The sequence below is a fragment of the Gymnodraco acuticeps genome, unplaced genomic scaffold, assembly GCF_902827175.1.
Source record: "Gymnodraco acuticeps unplaced genomic scaffold, fGymAcu1.1, whole genome shotgun sequence".
In the NCBI taxonomy this organism is placed as follows: Eukaryota; Metazoa; Chordata; class Actinopteri; order Perciformes; family Bathydraconidae; genus Gymnodraco; species Gymnodraco acuticeps.
Genome location: NW_022991381.1, coordinates 733,671 through 750,293, shown reverse-complemented (window position 1 = coordinate 750,293; position 16,623 = coordinate 733,671). Strand labels below are relative to the sequence as shown.

The 16,623-nt window shown below is 45.5% G+C and overlaps 1 protein-coding gene across 1 annotated transcript in view; it reads left to right on the top strand.

The window, feature by feature from the left end:
- The window catches only part of LOC117563111 (ovarian cancer G-protein coupled receptor 1), a 45,238-nt gene that overhangs the window by 12,785 nt on the left and 15,830 nt on the right, over window positions 1-16,623 (top strand). The window lies entirely within an intron of this gene.

The following is a 16,623-nucleotide window of genomic DNA, read 5'->3' as shown; positions in this document are numbered from 1 at the left end:
TATGCTACCGAGCTAAACAAGAAGTCTACCTAGAGCTATACATGCTAGGGAAAACATTGTTTTCATGCCAGCTACAATGAATGTACGTAGCAGATAGGGTTGCCAGAAACGGACCATGATCAAAATCGATTATTCGGCAGCCCTGGCGAATAATAATCGATTAATCGACCGACCGACCCCCCCCCCCCATTATTAAATACAGGCTACAGCTTGTATTAATAATAGCAGCATTCCATCCATCCATCTTCTCCCGCTTATCCGTGGTCGGGTCGCGGGGGTAGCAGTTCCAGCAGAGAGCCCCAAACTTTCTTTTCCCTGGCGACATCAACCAGCTCTGACTGGGGGATCCCAAGGCGCTCCCAGGCCAGCGAAGAGATATAATCCCTCCACCTGGTCCTAGGTCTACCCCTTGGTCTCTTCCCAGCTGGACGTGCCTGGAACACCTCCCTAGGGAGGCGCCCAGGTGGCATCCTAACTAGGTGCCCGAACCACCTCAACTGGCTCCTTTCGACGCGAAGGAGGAGCGGCTCAACTCCGAGTCCCTCCCTGATGACCGAACTTCTCACCTTATCCCTAAGGGAGACACCAGCCACCCTGCGGAGAAAACCCATCTCGGCCGCTTGTATCCGCGATCTCGTTCTTTCGGTCATGACCCATCCTTCATGACCATAGGTGAGGGTAGGAACGAAAATGGCCCGGAAGACCGAGAGCTTTGCCTTCTGGCTCAGCTCCCTTTTCGTCACAACGGTGCGGTAAAGCGACTGCAGTACCGCTCCCGCTGCTCCGATTCTCCGGCCCATCTCACGCTCCATTGTTCCCTCACTCGAGAACAAGACCCCGAGATACTTGAACTCCTTCACTTGGGGTAAGGACTCATTCCCTACCTGGAGTGGACAGTCCATCGGTTTCCTGCTGAGAACCATGGCCTCAGATTTGGAGGTGCTGATCCTCATCCCAGCCGCTTCACACTCGGTTGCGAACCGATCCAGTGAGTGCTGAAGGTCGCAGACCGATGAAGCCATTAGAACCACATCATCTGCAAAAAGCAGTGGTGCAATCCTTAGTCCACCGAACTGCAGACCCCCTCCCCCATGACTACGCCTCGAAATCCGATCCATGTATATTACAAACAGGATTGGTGACAAAGCGCAGCCCTGGCGGAGGCCAACCCTCACCGGAAATGGGTCCGACTTACTGCCGAGGACCCGGACACAGCTCTCGCTTTGGGAGTACAGAGATTGGATGGCCCTGAGTAGAGACCCCCTCACCCCATACTCCCGCAGCACCTCCCACAGTAACTCCCTGGGAACTCGGTCATACGCCTTCTCCAAGTCTACAAAACACATGTAGACCGGATAAGCGTACTCCCAGGCCCCCTCCAGGATCCTTGCGAGAGTAAAAAGCTGATCCGTCGTTCCACGACCAGGACGGAATCCGCATTGTTCCTCCTCAATCTGAGGTTCGACAATCGGCCTGACCCTCCTTTCGAGTACCTTAGAGTAAACTTTCCCGGGGAGGCTGAGTAGTGTGATGCCTCTGTAATTGGCACACACCCTCTGATCCCCCTTTTTAAATAGGGGAACCACCACCCCGGTCTGCCACTCCTTCGGTACTGTTTCCGACTTCCACGCAACGTTGATGAGACGTGTCAACCATGACAGTCCCTCAACACCCAGAGCCTTCAGCATTTCCGGGCGGATCTCATCCACCCCCGGGGCTTTGCCACTGTGGAGTTGTTTGACGACCTCAGTGACCTCCCCCCGGGAGATTGGTGTTGATCCCCCGTCATACTCCAGCTCTGCCTCTAACATAGAGGGCGGAGTTGTCGGGTTCAGGAGTTCCTCAAAGTGTTCCTTCCAACGCCCTAACACTCCATCAGTTGAGGTCAACAACGTCCCATCCTTACTGTACACAGCTTGGATGGTTCCCTGCTTCCCCCTCCTGAGGTGTCGGACAGTTTTCCAGAACAACTTTGGTGCCGCCCGAAAGTCCTTCTCCATGTCTTCTCCGAACTTCTCCCACACCCGCTGCTTTGCCTCGGCCACGGATGAGGCTGCTGCCCTTCGGGCCTGTCGGTACCTTGCAACTGCCTCGGGAGTCCCCCGGGATAACAAATCCCTGAAGGCCTCCTTCTTCAGTCGGACGGCTTCCCTGACCACCGGTGTCCACCAGGAGGTTCGAGGGTTACCGCCCCTTGAGGCACCTAGGACCTTGAGACCACAGCTCCCCGCCGCGGCTTCGGCAATAGAGGCTTTGAACACCGACCACTCTGGTTCAATGTCCCCAACCTCCACAGGAATGCCCGAAAAGCTCCGCCGGAGGTGTGAGTTGAAGGCCTCCTGAACTTGGGCCTCCTCCAGACGTTCCCAGTTCACCCGAACTACACGTTTGGGCTTACCAGGTCTATCCAGAGGCTTCCCCCCGCCACTCGACCCAACTCACCACCAGATGGTGATCAGTTGACAACTCCGCCCCTCTCTTTACCCGAGTGTCCAAAACATACGGCCTCAGGTCCGATGATACGATAACGAAATCGATCATGGACCTTCTGCCTAGGGTGCTCTGGTACCACGTACACTTATGAGCATCCTTATGTTCGAACATGGTGTTTGTTATGGCCAATCCATGACTAGCACAGAAGTCCAGTAACAAACCACCACTCCGGTTCAGATCAGGGGGGCCGTTCCTCCCAATCACGCCCCTCCAAGTGTCTCCATCATTGCCCACATGTGCGTTGAAGTCTCCCAGCAAGATTAAAGAGTCCCCTTCAGGAGCCCCATACAGGACTCTTTCCAGGGTCTCCAAGAAGGCCGTATACTCTGAACTGCTGTTGGGTGCATAAGCACACACAACAGTCAGAGTTTTCCCCCCCATAACCCGCAGGCGTAGGGAGGCGACCCTCTCGTCCACTGGGGTAAACTCCAACAAAGAAGCACCTAACCGGGGACTTGTGAGTATCCCCACACCCGCCCGGCGCCTCACACCTTGAGCAACTCCGGAGAAGAATAGAGTCCAACCCCTATTCAGAAGTAAGGTTCCAGAGCCGACGCTGTGCGTAGAGGTGAGCCCAACCAGATCCAACTGGTAACGCTCCACCTCCCGCACAAGCTCCGGCTCCTTCCCCCCCAGAGAGGTGACGTTCCACGTCCCCAAAGCCAGCTTCTGTCGCCCGGGTCTGGTCCGTCGAGACCCTCCGCTTTCACTGCCACCCTTCTGGCAGCGCACCCGACCCCATTGATGTTTCCCGTAGGTGGTGGGCCCGCGGGACGGAGAAGCGGAGGTGTTGCCCACGTTGCCTTTTCGGGCTGGGCCCGGCCGGGCTCCGTGGCAAGCCCGGCCACCAGACGCTCGCCGACGAGTCCTCCTTCTGGGCCTGGCTCCAGAAGGGGACCCCGGGCTTCCTCCGGGCCGGGTATCCTCACTTCTTGTATCGTCTTTCATGAGGTCTTTTGAACCAATCTTAGTCTGGCCCCTTGCCTGAGACCAATTTGCCATGGGAAACCCTACCAGGAACACAAGGTTCCAGACAACACAGCCCCCAGGTTCATCAGGGCACACAAACCTCTCTACCACGGTAAGGTGCAGCATTGCAATAAATATTATTATAGCAATTTATTTATTGAAATGCTATTATTAATACAGGCTGTAGCCTGTATTAATAATAATAGCAGCATTGCAATAAATAAATTTTGCGCGCATCGCGCATCTTCAAATAAAGGCAATGGCAGGCACTTTAGACAATAACAAAAAATAAACCACCATCATGTAGCCTGTATTAATAATAGTAGCATTGAAATACATTCAATAATTAGCCTATTGTTCCACGAGGAGGAACTCTTTTTACCTGCCGCTTTGTTCATCTTTAGTCGTACGTGTGAGGGAGGGTGGGGGCGGTGTGTAGCGTGCTGCAGCAGCAGTCTGCTCTGCATGCAGGCTTCCTCCAAGTTTACAGTCAAACAAACTGGTGGTGTGACCAATGGCCATTTACAATTGTTAATACTATTACTATTATTAGCATTAGTCTATATTTTGGTTGAAACTAAGCCAGAAAAAAAAAAAAAACATAAATAATAATAAAAAAATATATAAATAAAATCGATTTTTAAAAATAATATTCTATTATGGAGACTGTAACGAATAATCGAATAATCGCTCGCATCCCTAGTAGCAGACTACCCGTATAAGATTGCAATTGTAAACATGTTCTTGCTAGGCTACTAACTGTTGTTCATAGTAGGTTGGCATATTACACTGAACAACTAGCAAACGTAGGTTAGCATATTAGCTCGCACGCTAACTGTGTTGATTAGATAGATACACACTCCTACCACAACTACGACTAACAAATCTAAAACAACTAAGTTTCTCTAATATTTTGTGATTTGTATTTGATTTAGTCCAGCCAGATCAGGAAACTCCTGGCATATCTGGCGGACAACACATGACGGGATGACCACTCTGATGGCTCGTCCTAAAAAGCCCCCACCAGTTTACAAAGCTGCGATAGGCAAGATGCCGAAAACGCCTATTCTTTCACACACAGTGACGTCACGAGCTACCCACAATGCAACGCGCGCCATATATATATAAATACGCCATTTTCCTGGAGGTGCTAATATAAACAGCTAGCTAACATAGCCAGGCAGAGCGCACTAGGTTTTTTTTCTGAATTAACGACCGAAGAAATCGCTGCATGGATTACATCTCTGGACTTGAGGGGTGTGCTTTAGGTCGTTACCAGCGTAAACTAGAGCTGTGTGGGTTGTCCGATTGCCCTTACAGACTGCCTGCAGATGTATGGAAAAACGACTCTCGAAAGTGGCCTTCGGTCGATTTTGGCAGCATCTACGTCTATCTTCTGGAAACACCAGGTGAATACCCCACTTGTCACAATAATATTATCATGCCAATTAGGGATGCACGATATTGTTTTTTTTAAACCGATACCGATAACTTCCTGCTTCTCAAGACCGATACCGATAACCGATAAGACATTTTTTTTTACACCACTAATTATTTTAACGCGATTAACGCATGTGTATTTTTTTTCCTCGGCCGCCCCGTAGTTTCAGAGCGCATCGAGTTTAAAATACCATCTACAAGCTGATGCTGACAGCCCCGGAGCCTCTCTGGTGGTTGACTAATCAGAACAGAGTGGCCGAGCTGACCAATCAGAGCACACTGGGCTCACAGGGAGAGGGGGGCAAGAGCTCCAACGAGCCGTTTAGGACAGAGAGTAGGCTTGTTTGAGACAAGCGAGACCTGCGCAGTTGCGATCAACGTCTTGCTAGTGCGTTGCATGATGGTTAGTAATTTTGTCCGACTTGCTCTGGAGCCTCGCCTACATGAGACGTTGAAATATCGCGGGACAAAGACGCCCGCAGCCTTGAGAGCTAGGCGAGGCTGCACAGTTCCTCTCCACGAAATGCTTGATGGGCAACGACTCGCTAGTATCTTGAGCTGAGCGCTCATTGGTGTTTTTTACCCCGTGCTGCTGATGAAACTTTCCAATTGGCTCGGCAAAAGTTTGTTGTTGTTTTGTGTCAGTTTTACGTCGCCACATCCATTCCCATTTTTCATCATTGTTCCACAATGTTTATCATCATGAAATTAATATCTATATATGTTATACTATACTTGCACTGCTTACCGTTTTCATACTTTATATATCTTAGCATATTCATACACACTGTTCATACTGCTCACATGCTGATATCTAGTGTATTCATACCCCTCACTGTTTATTCATAATTCAATTCATTCTATATTTTATTCTGTAGATTATATTACTTTTCACTTTACTGCTTGTTGCACCTGGTTAGAAGCTAAACTGCGTTTTGTTGTCTCAGTACCTGTAATATGTGCAATAACAATAAAGTTGAATCTAATCTTGAGCAGGAACATTATTACATTACATTGCATTTAGCTGACGCTTTTATCCAAAGCGACTTACAACCAGTGGCGTTTTCTCCCGGAGGCCAAGGGAAGCCAGGCTTCCCCTGTTTTTTCAGATTGTAGTTATAATTTAAATAAATATATAAAAACACTTTGTTTTGTTTCGATAATTCTCCTTTGCTGTGTGTTGCTGCCGGCCCGTCTCTCCCCCATTCTCATTGAGTATTTTACAAAGAGTGAAACAAACAGCGCCCCTCTAGATGTTATGGTGAAACAGTAGATTGCACTCACTGTTGCGAGAGGAGGCCAGCCGAATCTGGCTTCCCTTGGTGAAGAAAAATGGAGGGATTGACCAATCAGATGAGGCTCACGTGATGCCCCTGCCAACCTGTGATTGGTCAGGGCCATGCCAAGGGAAGCCAGAGGCGGCTCGCTTCCCTTGCCTCACAATCCAATCAAATCGCATCAACTTAGTGTTGCAGTGACGCATCCTAAAATCCGGAAGTAAGCTGCTCTCGGTTTCCCTAGACAAAAAAGCAATGGGAGTTCTCCATAGGATTTTGGAAAATAGCTCGAAATAAGGTCAGTGGATAACGAACCTGTTAGATAAATGCAAGTTTTGTTCAGTCGGATAATATCCACATGTCTACCCTACTTTTATAATTTTCGAATCATAAATCTAATCGATAGAAGATAGATAGCGTCACTGCATCACTCTCACCGCCGTTAGAAAGTAGCAAGCAACTGAAGCAAGTGCAATTATGGAGGGTGGAGATTTGGAGTATTTCATCAAAAGTAATTGTACTAAACTTCCGCTACAGCAGCAACAACAAATACAATCTGATGACAGGCCAATGCCCAAACTGGAGCTGTGTACAGAGAGGAAAAAAGGAACGAATCGGACTTAACGCGTTAAAAGGTCTCCTGATTTAGTTTGTGAATGAATGCTTATTAGAGTTTCGGCTGGAGAGTGCGTGCGGACCTGTCGGTTAGATAACAGGCGTGTGTAAGTCCTGCATCTGATACAAATGTGTGTAAAATGATACCGGGTGCTGTAATTACTCATCTGGTTACGTTATTACATTGACCACCACACCCCCGACCCAAAAGAAAGGACGTATTATTGGCTTCCCCTAATTTTTTCCCCACGCCACGCTACTGCTTACAATAAGTGCGTTCGACCAACAAAATACAAACTTGAGGAAAACAGAATCATATAAGTACATCAGGCTTCATAGAGCAAAAACATTTCAAGTGCTACTCAACTGGCTTTAGATAAGCCAGCCCTTTATTAGTATATAAGTGCTTTGTTAATAGTTCTATCGCTCGAAGTGGAGTCGAAAGAGATGAGTTTTCAATCTGCGCCAGAAGGTGTGTAAGCTATCTGCTGTCCTGATGTCAATGGGGAGCTCATTCCACCATTTTGGAGCCAGGATAGCAAACCCACGTGTTTTTGCTGATGGGAACTTGGGTCCCCTTCGCAGCGAGGGTGCAGCGAGCCGTTTGGTTGATGCAGAGCAGACTGCACGTGCTGGGGTGTACGGTTTAACCATGTCCTGGATGTAGGAAGGGCCAGATCCATTCGCAGCATGGTACGCAAGTACCATTGTCTTGAAGTGGATTCTAGCAGTTATCGGAAGCCAGTGAAGGGAGCGGCGTGGTGTGGGAGAAAAGACCAGACGAGCAGCTGCATTCTGGATGAGCTGCAGAGGTCGGATGGCACATGCAGGTACTGTAGACCAGCCAGGAGGGAGTTGCAGTAGTCTAGGCGTGAGATGACGAGAGCCTGGACCAGAACCTGCGTCGCTTTCTGGGTCAGCTGGGGACGTATCCTCCTGATGTTGTAAAGCGTGTATCTGCAGCAGCGGGTTGTAGCAGCGATGTTTGCAGTGAAGGACAGGTTGTTATCTAGGGTCACACCCAGATTCCTTGCAGTCTGAGTCGGGGAAACAACAGAGGTGCCAATTTTGATAGTTAGGTCAAGAGTGGGACAATCTTTTCCCGGAAGGAAAAGCAGTTCAGTCTTGTCAAGGTTGAGCTTGAGGTGATGATCAGACATCCACTGAGAGATGTCAGCTAGACAAGCAGAGATGCGTGCGACGACCTGGGTCTCTGAGCGGGGAAAGGACAGAATTAATTGGGTGTCGTCAGCGTAGCAGTGGTAAGAAAAACCATGCGGGCTAATGACTGATCCGAGCGAGTTTGTGTACAGGGAGAAGAGGAGGGGACCAAGAACAGAGCCCTGAGGGACCCCTGTAGTTAATTGACAAGGGTCGGACTCAGACCCTCTCCAAGTCACCCTGTAGGTACGGTCTTTCAGGTATGAGGTGAGGAGGGAAAGTGCAGAGCCTGAAGCTCCAAGTTTTTGGAGAGTGCGAAGGAGGATCTGATGATTCACCGTGTCGAATGCAGCAGACAGGTCCAACAGGATGATGACAGAGGAGAGGGATGCAGTTTTGGCAGTGTGCAGTTCCTCCGTGACAGCAATGAGAGCAGTTTCTGTGGAGTGACCTGCCTAGAAACCAAACTGGTGCGGATCCAGAAGGTTGTTCTGATTGAGATAACAGGAGAGTTGTTTAAAGACAGCGCGTTCAAGTGATTTAGACAGGAACGGGAGGAGAGAGACAGGCCTGTAGTTTATAACATCAGACGGGTTGAGAGTGGGTTTCTTTAGGAGAGGGTTTACTCTTGCCTCCTTGAGACTGTTTGGAAAGTGACCAGAAGTTAGAGAAGTGTTGATGAAATGGGTGAGAAACGGTAGAATATCAGGAGCGATAGTCTGAAGGAGGTTTGAAGGGATAGGGTCCAGAGGACAGGTGGTAGGGCGGGCAGAGGTAATGAGGGTAAGAACCTCACTTGGAGAGAGAGGGGAAAAGGAGGTTAGTGTGTTGGTGGAAGGAGGGTCTGGTGACCTAGTTGATTTAGTTTAAATAAGCTTATATTTAAAATGTGCCTATTCAAATTCCTTAAATTCAGCATAAATCTGTTAATATAATATAATATTGAATATTTTAAATTGCCTTGCTTTGTACTAAATAAATACTATATGTAGCCTACTAATATACTATGTACAGGCTGGGGGAGTAACAGATTATAATTGTAATCAGGATACAAAAAATGGTAACTATTCCTTTAAAGTTACATAAAAGAGATGTAATCTGATTACTGGTACAAAAATAACGTTATATTATAGATCACATGGGCACACATTGACGATGTAGTATGAGTAGCAGTGGGGGTGGCTACTTGGGCTCAAGCCAGTACCGGAGTCCAACATAGAGGCAGCAGCTGCGGGACAGTAGCCTGCGTACTACCCCCGCTGCGAGGCTCCGGCTAGCACCCCCCCCCCAATACTTAGATCAAGTTGGTTACTGATTACAATTTTTTTCAGGTAAGTCATAATAATAATAATAATAATAATACACAATCCCAAATACAATAGCATTTTAAAAAACAGGAAATTAATAATAGAAAAAAGGAATTAATTGGGTGTCGTCAGCGTAGCAGTGGTATGAAAAACCATGCGGGCTAATGACTGATCCGAGCGAGTTTGTGTACAAGGAGAAGAGGAGGGGACATAGCCGCGGGAAGTCATTTTGCTCAGGGGGTGCTGCCAAAAGTGAGGAGGGAGCCGCTTTAAAAAAAAAAGAAAAGGCGGTGCCGGGCCGGGCCCAGCTGTCAGCGATACGAGCCGCATACATTGTTTGTTAAAGGCGAGACACGGCAGGCAAAAAACATCGTTTTTCATGCACTGGTCAATTTTGAGATGTTGTACTATTTTGATTCCATAACATGTTTTCTTTAAGGCTTTTGGAAGTAAAACGTACAAAATACACATTTAAGTGTTCATTTTTATATAGTTGGTCTATTTGCGTCTGTATATTTCTCCTAAATTCACCAAAAGTTAGCATTCTAACGTAACATAAAGTACCGCGACCGCTGTTTGCACAATGTCATCGTTGGAAAGCTGTGTCTCTCCTGCACAATCTCATCGGATCCAAATATGGTCATTTCCTTTGTATCAGCAACCAATCGTGAAAGCACAAAGGGGTCTTAAACCAAGAAACGAAATCTCATTGGCTCGTGTCAACTTCTGACAACGTGATTCGTTCAGATGCGTCACGTGATGTGCTAAAACACTTCCTGGTTAGCTTTCCGCTAGAAATTTAAATCTCAAAATGGCAAAGGAACGGCAAAAAAAACGTTCACAGAGAAGACAACAACAATTGTCACTTGCACGAAGCAAGGTTATACAAAACACAAATGACCCCGAACATGAAATACCTTCACGGAGTGCGTCGATGCGCAAGCTGTCATCCAAAGAACAGGAGGGTTTAGCTAGCACCTCACTGCATTCTTTAAAGGTCCTTTTCTCAAAATGAGTTTTTTCTCCTACTCTGAGTTCGAAATTTCAACTTCAGTTGCACGTACATACACCAAACCTTCCAGTTATATTCCTATCAATATTATGAAGGCTTTTACCGAAGGGTTTGTTCATAGATCATTCATAGCCTGAATTATATAAGATGTTATACCTAGAAACATGGCGAAAATTGATATTTTAGGGCTGTTGACAGTATTTTCTGATTTATGGAGTGATAAAAAGAGATATCCAAAATCCCTTCTGTAAAAGCCTTTGATGCTAATATGACTACAAAATGAAACGAGCATTTTGAACCTGGCTTTATCCAAAGTTCAGATTTCGGTTCCTGAAATGTGTTAAAATATGCGCAAATGTAATGAGATAATGGCTCATTTGCATATTCAGAAACTTGTAATATAAGAAACAATTGCCTTATTGTAGGTAATTAACTGGAGAAATTACCCTATTCACCTGGGATGTCTCGCCTTAACTTTAATAAACCAGTATAGACCTTAGCAACAGCTGCACATGCCCACATGCTAACTATGGGTCTTACAAACCCTCATAACATTACAAATAGTCAGAAAATATTATTTACAATATTAATAAAACTATGAATTCAATTTTAACTGATTGACAAGGCAAAACACTGCACAGCGGCAGCAGCATTAAAGGAAACATATCGTCTTACCTTGTGTTGGGGCTTCACAAAACTCAAAATGTAGCCTGGGGTGGCACTAATGAAGACCCTCATTAGAGCAGATACATCCACATTGTCCAAAATGTTACTGTGGACATGCATTAAAGTCAGATGTGTCAGTCTCTTCTGTGTCATATTACTCTAGTTGTAGAGGTGGTGGGCTGAGGAGTAGCTGGTGGTCCACTCTTTTTATTGGGTTGTTTGTTGGAGAAAAAAATCCAAAATCCTTTTTTGCGCCATTCTATAAAGTTGTCACTGCAGTGTGTGTGTCGCATCAATTACGTCACTCTCCCACGACCTATGACCTAGATGACTCGGATTTTATTTGGAAAATAAATTCAAGCCACCTGATATATACAAATATATACTATGACTATTATATGCTACTGTATACAGCTAATTTTATTTTAAGTAAAATCATAACTATTTTATGTAGTTTAATCATTTTTATTTAGGTGGTCACTCAGTTTTTCAAATGTACACCACTCGCCAACAGGGGGTGCTGCAGCACCCCCAGCACCCCTACTTCCCGCGGCTATGGGAGGGGACCAAGAACAGAGCCCTGAGGGACCCCTGTAGTTAATTGACAAGGGTCGGACTCGGACCCTCTCCAAGTAACCCTGTAGGTGTAGGTGTAGGTGTAGGTCTTTGAGGTATGAGGTGAGGAGGAAAAGTGCAGAGCCTGAAACTCCAAAACAAATGTATTTACTTAGTACATATCTGACATTAACGATTAAACACATGTGTGCATTCTTTATAAATGCAAACCGAGTCAAGCCGACTCCGGAGGGTGGCGGTATGCACCTTAAAGTTGTTTGCAATCCGCCAAAAAACCGAGAGAAGAATAAGACGAAGCCGACTCCGAGCTGTCCGACTTCAGGCGAGCTTTTTGAGACCTCCCCCGGCTGCGATCGGCTATTCTCGTCTACTTTCGAGATGCAACGCGTCTCAAACAAGCCTAGTGAATACCGGGGAATACACATACTATACAGAGATGCTGTATGAGAAACCAATGTGAGTTTGGAAAATTGCACAGTATAAATCTATTTTAGTATACCTCAACAATGGAATTATGATCAGTTGTGTTGGGATAACGTAAAAACAAACTAATTATGTTTTACTCCCAAGTTTACAAGTAAGGAGTAAGAAAGTTAGGAAAAGTGGTCACTTGGACGAAAAGTGTTAATATGTCTATCACGATGAGATCTGAATATGTGATACTGTTTCATCAATATTCCAATAGGTGATCATATAACAGGGCTACCATTTATAATGAGGCTAAATATGAGGGTAACATTCTGCTGTGAGGTAGAGGAGCGGCAGTGAGTGATGACAGGACCCGCATTGTTGCCTGATTCACTACTTACATGCTGTTGCCCTGGTTACCACTGTCAGGGTCGCTGATGATTAAGCAACAATGGCATTGCAGCTGGAAGCTAATATGGAGGCAGTGACCACATGGTCATTTGTTATTTATTGATCTGTTTTTAGAGAAACAAGACTTGCTCTCCTCTGCAGGCGAGGAGACTTCTGATAGAGTCTGCATCGGGACAAGTACACATTGGTCTCATTATAATCAAGGCAATGAATGATCACAGCTAGAGCAGCAGCCTGATATCCATTTAACAAACCTCTGCACATAATTAACAACATGCATTTTCTAAAATACTGAGTAGGCACAAGAACCATTTCTACTGGCACATTAGCCCCTTTCACACCAACTTTGCCGTACTTAGTTCCCAGCACTTAGTTCCCCCCATGGAACTAAAGAGCAGATCGCGTTCACACCGGAAAAAGTCCCTGAGGGAAGATTACGCAAATGAATCCGCTGACGTCACTTCTTCTGCTTTGGCTTTACTGGCAGGCCGCAAACAACTTCACGGCGTATACTGTCACCCGAAGTCCCCGGCCGGAAGTCCCCCGGAGTTGGGGAGTTATGTGTTGCCATAAGTTAGTCTCTCTCCGTTGGTGCGCTGGGCTAATGCTAATGCTAATAATGCTAATGCCAGCAAATACAATGGCGGCTTCACAAAACTTTCAGAGTTTTATGGGGCGTGGTTTGCAATTCGCCCAGCCAATGAGAAATTGGAACTTTTTTCTCCCCAGGAAAGTACCACCTCTGTAGCAGGCACTAGAAAGGGGGGAAAAGTTCTCATGAACTAAGTTCTCTTTTTGGTGTGAACGCAAAATCCCAGGAACTATCGGAACTAAAAGGGAAAAGTAAGGGGAAAAGTACTCCGGTGTGAAAGCGCCTAATGTGTTTATATTCTTCAAGTGTGTATTTATTGATATGATATGGTGGCCAACAGGTGCAAACGTGCTACATTGGCCCAAAAATGTGCATTAGAAGAAAGACACCTCGGCTTCAGAAACAATGCAAATATAAAAACACAAATGTGGCAAAACTCATGCAAAAGAAGAAACATCTTCACCATCCTGATGAGACATTGACACTAAAAAGTCACACACACAGCTGGGACCGGAGCGCTTGTTGATGTTCAAGAATTATAAAGGCGTGTCTGCACCTCTCAGCCCCCGTAATATTATTATTGTGAAATCATTATTTGATATCTCAGAATATGATAAAGGTGTATTTTGAACACTGGAACTGATTTATAAAGGCCTAGGAACTTTCAACCAGGAGAAGGAACGAACACTCTATCTTCAGATCCAAAGTCAGATGCCTTGTCCGTTAGGCCACATGGTCACAAAGAGGAAGAGATAGGATGAAGGGTAGAATGCTGACTAGGGGTCGACTGATATTCCGCATTTGACCGATTATCGGTATTGGCTTTTTTTTTAATCAAATTGCCGATACAACTTTGGCTCTGATGCGGCCGTTTCTCTGGCTGCAGTCACCACTCTGTGTACACGAGCAATGTCCCGCCCACAGCGCTATCTGATAGGCTATTACTGAAGTGTCAATCAACACTGAAGATTTTCCGGGCGGGAGCCAGCCAGAGAGGCGGGACCTTCTCAGATTACAGGTAGTGATGGGAATTTTGATTCACTTCGGCAGGGCTCGCAATTAACGATGTCCCGATGTCCCGGGACCATACAAATTCCTACTGGGACACAAATCTATTTTGTCTGGGACTATTTCGGGACAGTGAAAAAAAAATTAAAAGTAAACTTCAAAATGGGTGTTATTTGCAAAGTCATTGGGCTGTCAAATCATAGAATGCATTCTACGTCATCCACTCTGCTGCTGACTGCTGCTAGACTCGCGCCAATGCAACGGTCATGACAATTAAAAAAGAAGAAAGAAATGCTGAGGTGGTTGAATAAACAGCCCCCTGTTGCAAGCCCCAATTCTGCCGACTCCCGAAACGAAAACATCCCAAGTCCTGGTCATGATGCATCGTCTTCCACTGTGGTAAGTTAGTTGTCTTAAGTGTCAATGTTAGCTAGCGCTAACTAACGCTAGCAACTGAAGTGTGCCTTACAATGCATACAAACGTCCTAAAATGCGGTGTCATGTTCTTTTGAAGTTTGTGAAAATGATGTGAAATACGGTTGATCAGAATAAGAGGTGTAGCCGATCATTTTTGTATTTTCTTTGTCAGCCAGTCAGTGACCAGGCTAGAATCTTTAGCTGCAAAAACGTAAGGCATTTAGCTAATCATTTAGCTTTTCATCTTTTTTTAGTGTTTTATTTTTTTTGGTCAAGAACGTCAGTCAGATTGGGTGACGATTAAAAAGGGGGTCGCAAGGTAATTTTAGTTTGTCAATCAACTCTGGTATGAGAATAATGTGTCATGTTAAGAGAGAGTAATGTTCCAGTTGTTTTTGTTTGTTTTTTTGTTTGTTTTTGTTTTGTTTTTGTGGGGGGGTGGGTGGGTGAATGAGTGAGAGCAAGATGATTGCCATTCATGAATGAAGATAGAAGATCAATTTATATTCCTATAGTACTACTGACTTGTGAGGATAACTTGTAATTAGAACTGAAAACAGATACATTTATTAAACTGTATTATGGAACTTCTGTTTTTTTATTATCATTCATACCACTTTTATTGCCAGATAGAGGGTTCCGATCATAAAACGCAGAGACCATACAGCCATACCATATTGAATTGAAAAATACTAGGGATGCACGATAATTATCGGCCCGATAATTATCGGTCCGATATTAGGAATTATGACGTCATCCCGATAAACCCGATACCAGTATTAATAGCCCCGATAATATACAATATATTTTTTGGGTGAAAAAAATACTGCGGTGTGGGTGGATTGGGATGAGGGGCGTTTGTTTTTCACTCGGCTCCTCCCGTTTTGCCAGTACTGTGGTATTAGTGGTTTAGGAAGAGGGGAGTTTTTCACAAATCCAGCGCTCCCTAACTCATGCCTGGCTGTGACGTAAATGGTGTGCGGCCGTGAAGCCAGGACAGTAAACAAACATGTCGTCGGTGGTATGAGCGTTGGAGCTATGTGCAACTCAAGGCATATGCTCGAACCGGAGCTGCCTGGACGCTGCAATCATGTTGCGCACTATCCGTGCTGAGTGTGCTGACTTTTCGTACAATGTCCCACTGTCTGGCTTCCTGCATAAAGTCAAGTGCTCGGCGCAGTTGTGGCGAAATGTCGCTCCTCTGTTTTCATTTAAACAGCGCCGTATATCCGTTAGCGCAGCTAGCTAGCACCAGATGCTAACAACAACAATGCACGTAAGGTCTCTCTCTCGCTCGCTTCGGGCCACACATACACACACCCTCCCCGGTCCTCCAGATGGCCAGTCGGTGTCTGCCGGTGAGCATGGAAGTGTGGTCTGTCACAAGCGGGCGGCAGGAGCGGGGCTGTCAGCATCAGCTTGTAGATGGTATTTTAAACTCGATGCGCTCTGAAACTACGGGGCGGCCGAGGAAAAAAAAATACACATGCGTTAATCGCGTTAAAATAATTAGTGGCGTAAACATTTTTTTATTATCGGTATCGGTCTTGAGAAGCAGGAAGTTATCGGTATCGGTTTCAAAAAACCAATATCGTGCATCCCTAAAAAATACAAATCAGAATTCTTCAATGTTGACATGACAATAATAAATTAGTCTGGATATTGAGAAACAATAGAAAAACATGTCTTAAAACAACTCTCTTCCCTTCTACTCTAGGAGAGGCAACTGATCAGACTAATATTCATATGTTTAAAAGAATAAGTATTTTAAACTTACATGGTGTGATGATTAAGTGACAAAAAAGTATCAAATTATATGTATTCTGCATAATTGGGGGGGCGACGATACAAATTTAAATTTGGGACACTGCTGGTTATATCCGGGACAATACCAAGTAGAATTCGGGACAGTTGTGGGACACTGAGGAAAAAAGTTAATTTCGAGCCCTGCCCTTCGGGGACACGAATCTTTTGATTCAGTTCACTTTAAAGATTCGTTCACCGGTTCGCGAACGACTTCTGGTGATTTGCACGTTCGCGAACGATTCGTCTTTATACTTAATTCGTTCAGTGAGTCTTCACTACTGCCGAAGTCCGTACAAGAAGTTAGCTGGCGTCAAATGTATGATATTAAAACACATTTGACACCTCACCTTGTTGCCCCATGAATTATGCTCTGGCTACATATTATTTAAGAAATATAATTGGCCATTGTCAAATCTAATAAATGTGTGCCTGACTATACGATGTATTACAGCAGGCTAGCACGTT